At 48.5% G+C, this 18,103-nt stretch overlaps 1 protein-coding gene across 12 annotated transcripts in view; it reads right to left on the reverse strand.

Moving 5' to 3' along the window:
• The window catches only part of TACC2 (transforming acidic coiled-coil containing protein 2), a 199,772-nt gene that overhangs the window by 64,858 nt on the left and 116,811 nt on the right, over positions 1 to 18,103 (reverse strand). The gene's annotated exons all lie outside the window — the stretch shown is intronic.

Raw genomic sequence — 18,103 nt, forward strand, 5'->3', positions numbered from 1 at the left:
GTAAGCCAAGCTAGTGGCAGGTGAGCTTGCCCGGCCTTCCACCTTCAACTCCTAACATCCCTCAGCTTCCGGGGATATCTGCTGCCACGACTGCTGTGCTCCTGTGTCACTTGTGGGCACGCGTGTTCACACACACACTACTATGAAAACGCCACGCCTGCCTGCCTACACATGGAAGGGCAGCTTTCTTAATGTAGTTTTCTTTCTTTTTTTTTTAACTTCGGGAGCACATCTGTAGAAGAAACACTGAGAGGGGTTGCAAAGGATAGCCCATTAGGGGAAAAAAAAAACAGCCTTCGACTATTCCCTTTCTACTTTTCTAAACCTCAGGGGACAGAGGGTGGGATTTTTGTGAATGAGTTTAATGTATCATCTTAAATTGTACTCTACGATATTTCAGAAGCCTCAAGAAGTAAAAATGGACTGAGTAGAAAATGAAAATACTGGGTGAGCAGCTTCCCTCTCAAGGTGGCCGCTGGGTCTCAAGTTTTATTTTATTGCCACTGTCCCTATGAGACAAACCCTTAAAGACTACAATTTAAGAAAACATGTACCTAAGAGAATCTCTCCAGACTCAGCCCTCAGCTCCTAGAACACACAGCAGTAACTCAACCAGGACAGGAAACAGGGACCTTAGGGACCAAGGAACTTAATTTCCAATGACTGATGTGCAAGTTTTCCCAAACCTAGGGTCACATTATCTTTCCTGGTCCCTCCAGTGCTTTGGTAGGTTTCGGTGTCACCAGTTTCCAGTTCCAAGACTTTGGGGGGAAAAAAAGAGGCTGAAAATTTCTTTTCTCGAGTCCTATAAGGCAGTGGGATATTCCACACACCTAACAACACTGCACCTGAGTGGACAGGACAGCGCAAGGTTCGTACCATTAAAACTCCCAAACACAATACACCTCCATTGTAAGATGCTGATTTCTCGAGTTACAGGGATGAAGACACAGGACGGATGCGCACCTGCTCCCCAGAATGACTGGCTGTTCAAAAGCCAGAGCCTAGAAAACCACGCGCTCAGCCCAGCATTACATCACCACAAGTCTGGCTTGTTACAGAAGCCCAGGGAAGGGTGGAAGCCCCCACACTCACCTCTCATGGGACCCAAGCCCTACTCCAACACACAGACCAGTGCCTTCTAGCTGTAAAGTTACATATCAAATACTCATAAGAACACAGACTGCTCTGCCACCCCCACCCTGTAAGTCTCCAGAATTATTCTTCTCTTTGGAAAAAGGGAGAAGACATCGGAGGGGGCTGGCAGGCCCACTTTGGACAGCAGCCTTACTTGCTGAATTGTGACCTGGCAGGCAGACCTAGGCCATAAGCCCCATCCCCCCCAACAAGAGGAGGTTTGTAATGGAGACTACCACAACAGAAACAGCAACTGTAACAAACACTCCTCAGGATGAAAAGCCACTTCTGAGCACATTAGCACTGTGGTTTGGAGGAAAGATCGGATTCCTGGATCGATGCATAGTCAGACTCTGCCTCAACCAATGACAAGGCTGTTTGGCTTATCTTTACTAATAATAGCAGGCGGCCTCGTCCTCAGTGTTACCAGGAAGAGAGTAGCCCGGTGATGCTTTGACTAGTCCAGCTGAACAGGAACACACTCTCAGCTCCACACCATCCATCTCTCCTGCAGTGCCAGTAGCTAACCCCGCACTGTTTCCAGCATGCACAATTCTCCTAGGAGGAGGCCTTCTCTCCCTGATGCCTCTAGTTCCCTAGGAGGAAATACCAGTGTGTGTGTGGGGGGGGGGGGGTGTTGAGGAAAAGATGCTGATAGCGCAGAAGCCCCCACCATGCACCCTGGTGCTGAATAACCAAAACCGAATTCCAGAGAGCTATTTCTGCTCCAGCGGCATCTTGGGGCTGCAAGATACTCAGTTTAGCTAAAACACAAAACACTACAAGCAGCAGCCAGCAGGTAAAGCTTTGCAAGGCTTCCCAGGCCAGCCTAGGCTTCACGCTGCACCACATGGGGGAGAGAAGCACTAACAAAGCCGGGCAGCCTCTCCTCCCCGCGGGGGCTGTGAGCGGCAGAGCACTGCACTTACATGGCCTCAGAAACCTCCAGGTTCAGGTCACTGGCTGGGGCTGGCTGCAGGGACTGCGACCCTCCCATCCTCGCTGAGCCCTGGCGTGCAGGCTAGCCACGAGTAGGGCCAGCGTCCTGGTGCGGTTCCTCCAGCCCGGGGCGGGCCGGCCGGCGGCCGGGGCTGCTGCACTGCAGATGGGAGCAGCTGCTGGCATCCGTGGTGGCGACGACTGGGAGCAGCGGCTCGAGGCCGGAGCCGGCCCGGGGGGCGAGCACCAAGGCAGTGTGCGCGTGCGAGTGCAGCTGGCGGGGGCGCGCCTAGGTGTGTGCGTGAGCGTGGCCGATACGCGTGGAGCTGCCCAAGAGGAGGCAGTGTGAGCCCAAGCGCAGGCGAGGTCGGAAAAGATCTTCTCTTAAAGCCCCGGGTTCAGCCAGTGTGTTGGGACTTGATGATGTCACCACCACCAAGCGGCCTGACGCCTGCATCTTCACAAAGCTCCAACGTCCTCCGGAAACTGCTGGGAGGGGGGCGAAGACCCTCCCTCTGCTTACACACTAGGCCGTGGCTTCCCGGGTTTAGCTCAGACTGCCAGCTAATACAGTGTGCCTTTTGAGATGTAAATGTATTACTCATAGGTACTTGAGCCCCCACCCCCACCCCGAGGGCGGGGCAAGGTGGCCTAGCAATTGACGACGTTGGGAAGAGGTCCCTTCTCTCTCACTCCCCCAAACTGTGGGAGGGCTGTGGAACCAGTAAAACTGGCTGCAGTGGCGATTCAGGACTACACACCTGAACTTTCAGACAGGATGGCTGGGGAAGGACTAAAGTCTGTCCCAGGGGCAGTGAGAGACCCGACATGGTTCCTAGGCTTCCCCCTCCCAAGGATACCTTCATAGTTTAACAACTCTGCAGAGGTCGGGGCCATGTGGAGAGAAAGAGGTATAGGGCTGAGTCTGGATTCTGCTCTTTGGCCACCAGAAGAATTTTCTTCAAAGACAAGCCCTAGGCTATGCAAGTTGTGCCCCTGAGTCCGGCCCCTCACATAGCAAGAATGTACAGGGGGAAGGGGGCTTGAGGGACACATAAAGAGTTACCCCTGACCTAAACATTGATGGTGGGGACACCCAGTGCCAGACCCCATTTTCCTGCTGGGGAGCAGCTTGGAAAGTCTACAGTTGAGCTCTGGGCCTCCTCACTGGAGGCTACCTGAAAAGCATTCACTGTCCTTGTAAGTGCCTACCAGCCTCACCCCCTATGGCCACCTCATTCAATGCAATGGCTTTCTGAGCCCTGAACATTTACAACTGAATTCAACCAAAACTCCTTCCTGGAAAGTGGGAAGACGTCTTAACTTTTTACAATTCCTCAACCAGAATGGCAGCTAGCTCATAAGAAGTATGCACATGGCCCCCCAAAAAATAAGAATAAGATAAAGTAAAACTAACGGGTGCATACAATAAAATCAAAATAAAGCTACTCAACACACTTTAAGATTCCCTCCAGCGCACTGACTGCTCTCTAAAAGTGTGGCTAAGGGTGTCTGCACAGGCCAGCGCATCTAGAATTGCTACTTGCCTACAAAGCTGAGAAGCTTGAGGCCAGCTGAATTTCCTGGGCTCATATTTCTTCTCTGTGTCAAAACACTACACCATCAAAACTGCTCCCCAGGAGTCAGTGACATGAAATCTCCAGCAAACACTGAGGTTTCTTTCTGGGTTTAAATTAAAATAGCAAACGATGATGCCAGTCTTGTGGGGAAGGTAACCTTCAGCAGGGCAGCACCTCCCAGGGAGGCAGGCCATCACTCTGTCAACACCACTGTCATCTGGTGGCAAGAATCCTGCAAGTTATTTATCCAATCATGGAGGGGGGTTACTTATTTTAAAATGTAAATAAATAAAACCAGATCTTTTGGTTCTGTTTGCAGGTGGGGATCCAAAAGAACCTCCCAGTGTGTACTAAAAAGACAGTCATTGGTGTTAGTATACAGTCTTCCAGGGAAAGGAACCCTTTCCCTGGGCATGTAGTGTACAGATTTCAGTTAGATGACACACTAGGAAAAAACGGGGGGAAATGAGGAGGGTCCCAGTCCCCAGCCTGAACTAACCTCATTTTGTTCCTCACTGGTTCTATTTTGCCTCTTTAATTTTCTGCTTCTAGAATCTTCTCCAATGGCCCTTGACAGATAAACATCTTTATGACAAAGGACCGACAGAGAGGATCTTCAAGCACTAGGGAGGCTTATAGGACAAAACCCCCTCTAAAGGAGAAGACAGTCTATGATGAACATGGTGAGTCATAAGGAACAGGGGGGAACCGGCTTCATGGGATCCAGACTGTCTCCCTCAAGGGACAACAATGACAGTAACATGTTCAGAGCCCCAGGCAGAAGCAGAACTGAGATAATGACCTGGCTTGACCAGCATCACAGGCAATCTCAGTGAGACAAACCCAGCCCTCTTCTGCCCACTCCCTGCCTGTTAGCATGTCTAAGCTCCGCCCCAGTCACCTGACAACAGCCAGGTAAGCCTGACTCACTATAAAAAGGGCTGCTTGACCCCTCCTCTCTCTCTGGTCTTCTTGCTCTTGCTTGGTCCTCTTTCTACCCCCCCCCCATCTGTCTGTCTGTCTCTGTCTCTGTCTCTCTCTCTCCCCCGGCCCCACTACCCTCTCAACTCAACTCCCCTCCCCATGCCCTGAATAAACACTATTCTATACTATACTGTTGCCCTGTGCCTGGTCCCTCAGGGAGAAAGGATGCCTCATCATGGGCCAAGGAGGAACCCCTTTCCCCCACACCTGATTACACAGCCACCAAAACATATTCTTTCTCTCCTTATCATTTTATAAAACACAACACAGCATCCCCTTTTCCTCCTTATAAAAGTCCCTGCCAGCCCATTGAAGACAGGCTTGGAGTCACCAAATCCTTTATCTGCTCTTCCCAACATGGCCACATTCACCAACTCTGCCCTTCACCACACCTTATCTCTGACTGGTGTGCTGGGACTCCCAGATCTAGGGCGACAGGGTCACAAGCAGAACCTGTTGGGGTTGGTTTGTGCTTGGCATGCAGGATCACAGGCTGTCAGAATGTCTTTACACTTGTAAGTATGAGGTTTCCGCCAAAAGTGAACACTTTTAATGACACCAGAGTTCAAATCCTGATTTTCCCATCATTGGCATATACCCATGAACCAAAAGCACACAGCATGCAAGTACTCGCTGACACAAAAAAAATGGATACACTACTCTAGTAGGGTATAGAAGTGTACTCTCAGTACACTCCATGAACTGTGGGACCAGGTCTTCCTTTCTAAGGACCATGCATTCCGAATAGAATACAATAGACAGTCAAGTGCTTATATTTAAAATCCCAACAAACCTCATAGTCACAATATAGTGACATACTGTGTAATCGATAACATCACCTCACTGATATTAAAACTGTGCCCCCAAATCATAGTAGAAATAGAGAGTCCTGGACACCTCTAAAGTTCATGACAACTGGACTTCTGCTGTGTGATTCCCTATTGAAGAACCACTCAGACCCTTAATTAATACTGTCTGATGCTGACCACACCTGCAAGTTCATTATTTGGTAATTACCCCATAGAAGATGCAAAGCCGAAGAAAAGTGGGGGAGGGAAAGGGTTGAGCCTCTTGAAATTCCTGTGGAATCCCTAATCCTTAGAGTTCTCAGTACTTTCAGGCACCTTCAGTTAAGTGGCCACACAGGTGGTGGCTCTTAATACCCTACTTTCCCAACTCTCACATGCTGACTCCCCCTCCCATCCGTCCCACTCTCCCTCCTGGGCCAGTCTCCATCCTGGCCTCCCTCTGATGAACCGTATGCCCTCACCAGGAACACATCAATGGTGTCCACCACTTTCAAACACAACCCTGACCTCAAACGGCCCTTCTGCAGGTCTGGGTCCCTAAGGGTAGGCCTCGCCCACATAGGAAGGCTCCACTGCCAACTATCCCATGAGACTCTAGAGTGGCAGATAAACCAGGAAATGCCTCTATGTCTAAAACAATTAGCAAGCTACTGTATATTAATACCCCATGATGTTTCTGGCCTGGCCCCTGCATGGTGACTAACTGGCAGCAAGTCTGACAAAGCCCTTCAGCCACAAGATGAGCTTTGTGATCCGGACTCCACATCCCACAGGAGAACAAAGGTCTGGGACCCAATTAAGGGCTAGAGAGATGGCTTGGTGGTCCTTCTACTTGTGCAGAAGACTGGGGTTTGGAAACTCCAGGTCCAGGGGCATTCTGGCCGCTTTGGGCTCTTGCATATATGGGCACACATATACTTGTGCAGACTCATACACATACACATAAATAAATAAATTACACACACACACACACACACACACACACACACACACACACACTTTTGTTTTCAAGACAGTTTCTCTGTGCAGCCCTGGCTAGAACTTGCTTTATAGACCAAGCTCGCCTCAAATTCAGAGATCTGACTCTGACTCCTAAGTGCTTGGATCAAAGGTGTGCAGTAACACACCCAGAGTAGTTTTGTTTTTTTGTTTGTTTGTTTTTTGTTTTTTAAGATTTGTTTATTATATATACAGCATTCTACCTGCATGAATGCATGCAGGCCAGAAGAGGGCATCAGATCTCATTACAGAGCCACCATGTGGTTGCTGGGAATTGAACTCAGGACCTCTGGAAGAGCAGTCAGTGCTCTTTTAACCTCTCAGTCATCTCTCCAGCCCCAAATAGTAGTTTTATTTAAAAAAAAAAAAAAAAAAAAAAAAAAAGATAGCTAGGTCAGACATGGTACATGGTAGCTTGTGCCAATCATCATGGTATTCCTTCAGCTCCACCCCACAGTTGCCTGGCAACAGCCAGATGTGCCTGACTCACTATAAAGGGGGCCGCTTGCTCCCTCCTCACTCTCTTGCTCTTGCTCCCTTCTCTTCTCCTGTTCCTTACCCTCTCTCCCCCCAATCCCCTCCCTCCTCTCTCTCCATGTGTCCGTGGCCGGCCTCTATTCCTCTATTCTCTCTTTCTCTCTCAGCCTTTTTCTTAACTACCTCCCTGCCCCACATGTCCTGAATAAACTCTATTCTATACTATGCCTTCTATGGCTGGTCCCTCAGCATGGGCCCACAGAGGCATTCATTACCCCACACCATACCACACCTCCACCAAACATACCCCTGTTTTCCTCTATCTTTTCATAAAATACAACAGTACACCAAGTCCGAGGGCCAGCCTGGACTACAGAAGATCCCATCTCAAACATTTTTTTTTTTTTTTAATTGTCTGACATGCCTCTGACAGTCCAAGAAACAAATCTGAATTTCCTGGCTTGGTTTCAGGGAAGACTGTAGCTGCCACACAGCCTTCCTTACCCAGCAACGCTGTGGACCCCTGAGCTGCTAATTACCCAAGCATGTGGGAAAGCAAAGTAGGTCAGATCACAAAACAGCCCAGGGGAGAACGCTAAGGATGTAGATACAGCTAAAGAAAGAGCAGGCTGGGCAAGGTTCTGTTCCTTCTGCCCTAACCTGCCACACCCACCCACCGGACTACAGCAGGCAGTGAGGAGGCTGGGTGGACCCACAAGGGCCCTTCATGCAGGCTGTCATTTAGATGGCACCACAGCTGCCCATTCACAGCTGACCCTCCACCTCGAGTCCCACATGTCCAACTCAGCACAGCATGGTGCCCCACACTTTTTTGGTGCCTGTGCACTGTTCCTGGCAGACTCACTGGCTTACCTAACCCTCGAAGAGTTGGGAAGCGGTGCAGCCCAAGTCTAGCACCCCATCATCATGTGAGCAGGGCAATGCAGCAACAGGGGACATCTGACTATGGTCAGGAATGGAACAGTGCTGGGCTCTCTCCACAAAGATGTGACAGATCTGGGCTCCTTGTTCCTGGACTTGGAGAGAGATACTCTCCAGTCATCCAGTCTCACTCAAGTCCAAAAAGTGTCTGCTACCTTAAAGGCAAAGTCCCCATTCATCTGGCATGTGTGTGCATGTGTATATGTGTATGTGTGCATGTGTATATACATGTGTGTGTCCACTGCTGGGGATGACACCTGAGTCCTTATACTTTCTAGGCAAGTGATCTACAACTTGTCTAGAATCCTCAATCCCTCCCAAGGGTTCTCTTGCTAGCTCCTTGAGAAGGAGATTGTGTCTCCCTTTGAGCTAGTTCTCTGATTCCACACAAGAGCCTTCACATTTCACGTCAGACTACTCTTCCTGGGGAAAACATCACTTTAACCCAGCTGCGGCAGAAGCTGGGAGTTGAGGTCTTACTGTCAGGCCCACGGAGAGAAACCAGAACATGCTAACACAGAATTCAGTGATGAGAGCTGAGATTCATTCTCATTTTAAAATAAAGAAGCCAGGACGAGATGTCAGCTAGTTATAGGAGGGGAGAATGGACAAGAAGGATTTGATGAGGAGGACGGAAGTGGTCCTGGAAAACCACAGGGTTATATGACAGGTTAAATGCGCACTGTAAAGAGGGCAGTAACACAAACACGGCGGAAAATTAAACATCCAAACCCTCCTTTCAATAAACCAGCTCTACTCTTTTGAGAAGAAACTAGTAGGTAACATTCTTGAGTAAACTGTTGAGAAAATATATATCCTCTGATGTTGAAAAGCGTGTCAACTTTCCATCCAAGCAAAAGGAAACATGGGAGAGGAGGACACTGGGGGAGGGGATGAGGCTGGCTCTGAAGTACCGACCTTAGCCCTTGGAGGTGGCTACTAGTCTGGTTCTCAGTTCCCAAGAGGCAAAGGAAAGAGTATCCGGCACACCATTCAGAAGGATCTAGCAGATTAGAGACTGGCAGTGTTGGCAGAGTGGGTACACAGCAGCTGAGCCTCCGGGTGAGCCTCCAGGTTTACTCCCCGGCACTTCATTAACGATTGTGGCTCATACCTACAAGCCTATCACTCTCCACACCGGGGCAAGAGGATTCGAAGTTCAAGGTCATCGCCAGATTCCTAGCAAGCTCCAGGCTAGCCCTGGCCAGTTGGAATCTTTTCTTAAAAACAAGCCTTTTGTTTTTTGTTGTTGTTGTTGTTTGTCTCATTTTAAAGGGGAAGGGGAGATGTCTCAGTGGGTAAAACACTTGCCACACAAGTGTGAGAACTGGACTTCAGATCCGCAGAACCTACGCAAACTCTGGGCATACACAGATCTCAGCACACTGAAGGCAGAGACTGGGAATTCACAGAGCAACTGGCCAGACTAGCCAAAACGGTGAGCTCCTGGTTCAGTGAGAGACTCAGTCCTAACATATAGAGTACAGAATAACTAGGAAAGACACTCAAGGTTAGCCTGCAACCCACTCCCCAGACTAGATACATGTGTACCTGCATACACGTGAACATTCACAAGTGAACACGCATATACATGACACATGCATGTACACCACACAGACATATACAATAAATAATTAAAAAATTTAAGAAGTAACAACAAGAATCACTCTGTGGGGCGGGTGAATACTTTTTCTTCTTCTTCTTCTTCTTCTTCTTCTTCTTCTTCTTATTATTATTATTATTATTATTGCTATTGACATGGCTGATGCATGCACTCTCTCTTAAGTCCTCTACCAGGGGACTGAATGTATAACTCAACATGACTTCTACAATACCTTACCACCAGCCCAGTGTTCAGCAGGCACACCAGGAGCTACCGAGCTGCCCCTTGCAAACCGACATCAGGAAACTAGGACATTTCCTAAGGAGATAGGTCTAGTTGCTCCATCCTGTACTGAGAGCCCTACCTGCCAAGTTTCCATAGCAACAAGGTGTGCTGTGATGTTTGACTAGTTGCTACACCCTGGACTGAAAGTCCCCACCTTTCATGTCTCCATGGCAACAAAGTTACACACAGGGAAGCAAAAGAAACCACCAGGATTTTTGTAGGCAAAGCCCCTAATAAATATGATCACTTCTAAACTAGCCATTTCTTTTCAGGAGCCTCTTGGGAGGTGTTCACTGCCAGTGGCCACAAGGCAGAGCCACAGCCTGGCACAAGAGACACGAAAGAAATGCGGGTGAAAGCCTCCGTGTCCACCAAAGTCCTTGAGAAACAGCAACCGGCAGAGGCAGACCTGAGTGTGAAGAGAGGACTCTGGCCAGGGTGATGACCAAAGGTGACTTCAGAGAAGACAGAAGCATCGAAAAACCAAGAGGCTCTGGTGGAGCCAGTTACGGAAAAGCACCCTGCACAGCAAAAGTCAGAGGAAGGTGAGGACCGTGCAGCCCTGAAACCAGCAGGAAAAAAATGGGATCCAAATTCCTCATTCACTGTGAGCACTTACAGACGGACGCCATGAAAACATACAGCAGCAGTTCTCAGCCCATGGGTTATGACCATGAAAAGGTTAAATATCAGACGTCCTGCCTGCATATCAGATACTTACACTAGGAATCATAACAGTAGCAAAATTACAGCTGATGTAATAGCAACAAATAATCTTATGGTTGAGGTCACCACCGGATGAGGAGCTGTATTAAAGGTCGCAGCTTTAGGAAGGTCGAGAACCACCGAGGTGCAGCTGGTTAAAATGAACCAGTCATTCTTGCTTCAAAACACTTCCCTGACTCTTGATGGCAAAATGTGTTTTCATTCATTCAGAGCATTCATTTTAAATAGCTCCTCTAAGATAACGGTTTTCTCCAGGCTTTACCAGACAACCTTTCCTGGAACTAACTTTATAGACCTGATCCCTAAATAAAAACAAGCAGGCTGACCCAAAACAGGCTTTTGGCTCAGTAAAACCCACCATCAGTAAAACCTCAGTAAAACTTAGAAATAAAATAAAGTTTTGTTTTTGTTACCAGTGGACTCACCTGGGCCAGGCGATGGCTTTTGTCTAGGGTGGAAAACACACCCAGTGCTGGCCATCTTTCTCCTCCGTAGCCTTTTACAGTGAGAATTTCATATGCCTGCTAAGGTCTAGGACCTTAGGAGAGCATTAATGTATCTGCTTTGACTGTTACTGTGTGGATCCTCTGAGTTCCTCTGGTTCTGAAGCTCCTGGTCTTGGAGACCTTTTGTACTCGGAATAAAAAGGTCTTTTAGGAAGAACATTAGGGTGTCAGCAGAGCATAGAGTGGTTACTGCCCGGAGGGATGCAAGGCTGGTGTCCCCAGCCAGACTGGAGAAACAGGCTAAGCGTGGTCACCTGCCCATCTCCAGGAAAGGAGTTATTAGGGGCTGCAGGGAAGCCACTGGGATGAAAAGGCCTCCCAGATGAGCATGCTAATTAGCAGATCCAGAAGCCCCAAGCCTGTGTCTTCCCTCCAATGACAGTAAAGAGATAGCAGCCTGTTCACTGCGGGGTAGATTCTTTTTCAAGCCTCACAAGCCATCAGCACAGCCTGGCACACTGCCACCCTTCCTTGTGGGCAGTGCAGTAGAAACCAGGCTCAGAACTGCTGACTCAAGGCTCCCTGAAGAAGCAGAAATCCAGAGCGCTGGGCCAGAAATAGTAGCCATGAGAATCTACCGAGAGCATGTCTGTGGGCAGAGCAAGTGAATGAGTGTGTCAGCACACGAATGTTGTGTGTGTGTGTGTGTGTGCATGTGTGTTATCAAGTCCTAAACATATCACCGTCTTTCCATAAAAATCCCAGAAGCCCATACATAACTCTATCCTCACCCACGTTCCCATGGCTGACTGAGCTACAACTGTCTAGAGAAACAAGCTGGTTTGCTCCCCCTTGAATACTTAGCTCTTTAGGAATTGATTTGCACACATGAAGACAATTGCCCTGCGACCTCAGAATGACCTGAGTCTTGCCCTGTCTTGCTGACCTTATGGAATGTTGGGAAAGACCCCAAGGCATAAAAATGACCAGGCTAATTAATGGATCGCAGAGTCTCAGATCATCTATGGTCGCCATCTGCAGGATCACCACTACATCTCCAGCATCTGGATTCAGGCTTAGTCAGAGGAGACCCTCTACAGACAAGAGTGGACAGGTGAACGAGGAAATTAGCCACAAGACAGACTCAGGCTCTCTCTAGCACACAGCTACCACCATAGTTCGGGCCAACACGGTCTCCTACCTGAACCATGGTGACATGATCCTCTCACCTCTGACCTCTCCATCTACCCTCCCTTCCTACCAGAAATCACCCTAAATTAATTCCACCCCACTTCTCCCTGAGAGAATGGATGGATCTCCTTCCTCAACATCTTGGGTCCCACTGACCCCCCCCCAAGCCCAACTACAAGCCTCCCACCATTCTGGGGTTAACCTGCAACTATGCCCATGACCTAGGTAACCCCGATCAAGCCTCTCTGGTTTCCCCTACTCTGCTGTAGTCTGCGGGCTGCTCCACACCCCCAACGGTGGCATGGGTTTTGCCTTTCTTCACTTTTGTCACCACTAAGAAGCTGTTCACAGCGTGAGCCCCTCTGAGCTATATGCTTCGCATATACTTGATTATCACACGGAGCCCTACGGGGTGGTTACTACTGCCCTCATTTTAAAGGTAGGTAAAGCTCCAGAGTGGCCAGGTAACTTGTCCAGTGTCACGCAGATCACAAACAGACCAAGGGACATGTCTCTCTAGCTCTACGCTCCTTCCCTGTTCCACGTCACAGAGGTGTAACTGGCCTGGAAGACATGAAGGTATTCTAAAGAGACACAGCTGTCACTACATCAGACTACTAACTAAGGGCCCCAAAGAAATGAGGTTTTCCCCAGGGATCTCATGCTGAGAGAGAAGTGGCAGAGGAGGGAACACGCCTCCCAGAGAGGTAGTTTACACAGTTCTTTAGACTTGTCAGAAGCCACATAGGATGACACTGAAGCCCAGGCAGTGATGGGTCCGTGTGGGCAGGACCTTGACTAGGACCTAGGGCTTGTATTTAAACTGTAACCTCAGGGGGCTGGAGAGATGGCTCAGCGGTTAAGAGCACTGACTGCTCTACCAAAGGTCCCGAGTTCAAATCCCAGAAACCACATGGTGGCTCACAACCATCTGTAACAGGATCCAATGCCTTCTTCTTGTGTGTCTGAAGACACAACAATGCACTCACATAAAATAAATAAATAAATCTTAAAAAAAAACAAAACAAAACTGTAATCTCACTTCAGGATCTCAAAGACAGATTTGAAGAGGGATAGAGAGGCACACTAGATCTCTTATCTCTCTTCCCAACGTGGCTAAGTTGAATATCTCTATTATTATTATTATTATTATTATTATTATTATTATTATCATTAATTTTTGCTTTCTACTTTTGTTTGACTCTTTTAGTGGGCTTGCCAAGAACAGGCAAGTTGTGACCTCCACGTTGCACACCAGAGTGTAGAACAGATTCGAGTAGGATATGGCTGCTAAATCCCTGGGTAGGTTTATCTGTGGGTAGGTGGATGAGTGGATGAACGGATGGATATGTGGGTTGATGGCTGGCTACTCCAGAACCTCAGAATCCAGCCCAGAGGGGCACTGGGTGAGAGTTCAGCAGTTTCCCTCCAGCTGAGCTCCAACCATCAGTACCAGGTGGGGGCTGTGCTCCCAGTCCCACCTTTTATCTGCTCCCCCAGAAGAAACAGTGTCAAGGGAGGAATCCTGAAGCCACTCTCTCTCCAACTGCTTCCACCCAGGAAGACAAAGCTGCTTTGGACTTTACCTATTCTAGAGGGAAGCAAAGTTTCCCCTTGCCCCGAGCCTCCGGATGAAGCCACTGCAATTGACCTACTTAGTGAAAGTAGGCTTACACAGCAAAGCTTAGGTACCTAGCAGCTCCCTACTCGTGTACAGGAGATGAGCCAGAGAGCCTGGGTGGACTGCTTGTGTTTTTCTCAGTGGAAGGGAGATGCTGTGCCTAGGGTACCATGGAACAAAGGGTCTCAGGACAGAGCAATGGCTGGAACATGGCCTATGGAAGGAACACTGGAGTAGACCCCAGTCTGGTGGGCACAGGGTCTATCCTACAGAGAATCTCATCCCCAACAATCCAGCATTTCTCCTGACATCAGACGATTATGCGGGTCCGCTACTGCGTGTGTAGACGTCCACTGGTTCCCACAAACCCACACAGGCGTTTCATCCTCAAAGGAATGGTTAAGGATGAAGAAAGTGGAAACTGATTTAGAGGTGGTAACTGGGGTTCAGATATTAGTGTAGAGAGCCCTTTGATTGAGTCTGGGACAGAGACTAGACAGACTGTTGCATGTGATGCTCTGTGGCGAAGCAGCCAAGGGAATTGGAGACATGCTTTCCAACACCCGTGCCTTCCTGTTTGGACATTCAGCCTCCAAATTGGTTAATTAAATAGATGCCTCTGCTTTATAAAGTTACCCTGCCTTGTGTATTTCATTATAATAACAACCAACAGAAAACCTAATCAAGATTCTACCTACAAAACGAGTTACTGGGGTGTGAGCTCGCAAAGGGGCTGAGTGTGAAGCCACGCGGCAGTTCCCACGGAGCTCCAGTCTCTGCTTAGGATAGAAGCAAAAGCCCTGTTTTCCTCTTGCCCAGGAACAAAAAGCTCTTGGGTTCTGGTGAGCTTTGGTAGAGGGATGGAAGCTATTTGGGCCACATGGGAACAGTTTATCAGAAAGCTTGGCAAGCCCACAGTCTGTGGTTCAGGGCAGCATTTTCCATAGTGCATTGCTCTCTGGGCCCCCTGCATTGACACTGAAGAACCAGCTTTATCCCTGAAAGAGCTGAGCTGTCTCCCCAGACTGCTTCTGGGCCTATTCAGGTAGGTAGTCCTAAGCCAGGTTTCCAGGCCACTGACTCTTAAGAAATAAATGTCCCCAGGAAGGACAGTGAGAAGTCAGGTTGGAGGTTGGAGGTGATAGTCTGTTAGGCCTATGTGCCAACCATACCAAGCTTCTGGCTTAAGGTCTGCAATGCTGGCTCAGGCCACACTAGCATGAAGGAGGGCTTTCACCTTGCATTCCTAAGCTCTCATAGCTCTCACAACAGCACAGGGAGGTCAGGGAAAGACCTCAAAAGGGCCATGCTGGAGGAGACAGTAGTGTGGCCAGAAGCATGACATAGCAGTCACAGTCACCACCTCTCTCCTAGGAGGAGCTTGTGGCTTCAGGAGGGTTTGCTCAGTAGAACGCTAAGTTCTCTCTAAGTGGGTTCCCTTCCTCTCTCTGAGACACATTTGTTCTCTACAAGCATGTGGCCAAATGGTCACCAGTGGGTACAAGGGAGTGGGGAAGAGAGCTATTTTGCCTGGAGTGTGGGGTTCTAACAGCATGTCCACAGCAGCCTCCAGAAGTGGGAGGCCGCAGAAGGTGCCCAGCAGGCTTGCAATAACTGAGCATCCACAGAGCTAATGAGATGTGCCTTTTCCAGGACACCAGGTCTCACTGCCTGCTTTCCCCTTCCCAAGCCCGAGAACAAAGCCAGAGCCGTGGGGCCTGTGGCTGCCTGTGCCTCATGAAAACAGTCAGGCAGCAGTTGGCCCTGACGGAAGAATCTCCGTGGAAAATGGAACAGAGCAGGGATTTAACTTCTACCCTGTGGCCAAAAGAACCTCAGACTCTGGCCAGGCGGGTGAATCAAACCTTCCATTTCAATGAGATGAAGCGCTAATTTGTGTATTGTTGAAACTAGAGCTGGTCCAACTAAGGACTCATCCAGTGGAGAAAGACGTGATTTACATGGATGCCTACATCCAGGCACTGCCCTTATGACTAAGAACACAGAGACAGGAGAGATGGAAGGCAAGCCTACACGGACAAAGAGAGCCCAGCAGGCCCTCGTCTACACAGTGGAGCCAGGCTATGGAGCCTCGGGGCACATCAACCATCAATCCTCAATCAACCAGCTCCCCTGACAGGCAGTTACCAAGGCCTCTTAAAAATGTAAATCTGATCACATCACTGTTCTGTCCAGGGGCTTCTGGGCACACTTTAAAAAAGTCAGGCAAGGAAGCCCGGGGGCTCGAGCTGTGTGCAACAAAACATAGCAGCCTTGGATTGGAGCCCAAAGTATAAAACAAATACCCATGAGTGCCCGCTGACATAAATAAGTGATTGAATACATTAGGAAATGAGGGAGAAGAGACTAGCCTCCCATGCAAAAGGATCATAAATAACTCATGTAGGCCTCCCCCCAGCAGAAGGGAGAATAGCTCCCTGCCCTACAGTGGGGCAGCTCACACTGACACTCTCTCAGAAGCTGTAGGACAGTCAAGGGAAGCCATTCAGCCATCCAACCAAATCAACACCAAAAAATTTACCTTTAGGCCCGAGAGTTGGCTCAGCAGGCAAATGTGCCCACCATACATAAAGCCAGGTCACCTGGCTTTAATCCATGGAACCCATGTAAAGGTGCAAAGTGAAAACCAGCATCAAAAGCTGTCCTCTGGCCTCTGAATAAACACTGTGGCATGTGCTTAATATTTAAAACAAAAGACTTATTTTTATTTTGTGTTTGTGGATGTTTTGCCTGCACTTAAGTGAAGGATGTATGTGCAATGTCAACAGAGACCAGAAGAGGGCGGTAGATATCTTAGAACTGAAATGAGCCAGTATGTGGGTGCTGGGAACTGAACTGGGGGCCTCTACAGAAGTAGCCAGTGCTCTAAACTACTCAACCATCTTTCCAGTCTTAGTCTAAAGAAAAGAAAAGAAAAGAAAAGAAAAGAAAAGAAAAGGGAAAGGAAAGGAAAGGAAAGGAAAGGAAAGGAAAGGAAAAGAAAAAAGAAAAGAAAAGTGATACTTTAAACCCCCATCTTCTTCCTCCAAAACTCATGGTTGCAGTCTGACCATTAAGAAAGATATCAACCAAGTTCCAGTTGAGTGGTATTCTGACCAGAACTGTTTGAACTATAAAGGTCACCAAATAAGACAGGCCTGAAAACTGCCACAACCAAGGGGCATGTAGGGAGTGTCCTGAATGTCATCTGGGACAAGAAAGTGCATTAAAGACAAACTACTGAAGTCTGAGTAATGGAGACTTCAGTGAACAGGAAAGTATCAATATGGGGTCAGTAACAGTGTCACATTAGCACAAGATACCATTAGGAACTCAGCAGAGGGAACTATAGGTTAGATAAATAGAATATTATTTTTTTTTTATCTTCTGGATTCTTCTGTAAATCAAAACTGTACCAGAAAAAAAAAAAAAAACTATTAATAAAAACGTGACCAAAGGAAACAAAGATAAAGAACCCAGTTCTTATGGCCTGTGGTGGTGGCCACCTGACCCTGCCTGCTGAGCCACAATCTACTCCCCTTAGAGGCTGCAGCCTCTACACTCTAAAGCTCTGCTCCCTCGCCGTGCATGCCTTCTCCACTCCCAGGGTCCACACACATGTAGACAGATACTCCCCAGGGAATAACTATTCCTTCCGCAGAGTCCCCAGCCCACACAGAATTAATCCCACTGAGCTATCATATCCCAGGAGAGCATCATTGTTTCTCCAGAGACCTCAAGGTTCCACAGGGCCACATGTATCTTCCAGACGTCTGTCCTGGCCCTGGCATGGCACCTAGCCAGAGCAACTCAAGCCCATGATGCTGGCTCGCAGATGCATACATGAACAAGATGTGAAAAGGGACTGGAATGGAGAATCCAGGAAACAATCACTCCAAGGCACAGCGCAATTTGTGTGTGAGTCGTGGGACCCTCAGACATGGAACAAGTGGGTAGCTCACATTTACTAGACCCAGGAAGGAGGAAGCTAGCTCTGCGTCCCTGGGAATTGGCTGCATCAGAGAGCAGTCACCCTTGGATAAACTTGACATAGTCACGTCACCATGACTTGAGTTGAGACTCAGGGCAGGCTATGAGGTTACTGTTTAGATCTTTTAGCTCCCACCCTAGCCACCATAATACCTTCTGTTTCTTGTAGTTTTGCCTTTCCCACAGTCTCCCATAAGTGGAAACCTACAGAGGGAACATTCTCACTCACAGGCTATATCCATCCTGCCTTTTGGGAGTCCTTGCCTTACATACTGTGTCCCTGCTACAGAAGAACTCGCCGCTTCAGGAACATGCCAAGTGATTACAGACATGGTGTCAGTGCCATCCTAAACCCAGCTCAACCCAGGACAGAG

The sequence above is a fragment of the Micromys minutus genome (assembly GCF_963924665.1).
Source record: "Micromys minutus genome assembly, chromosome: 2".
Taxonomy (NCBI): domain Eukaryota; kingdom Metazoa; phylum Chordata; class Mammalia; order Rodentia; family Muridae; genus Micromys; species Micromys minutus.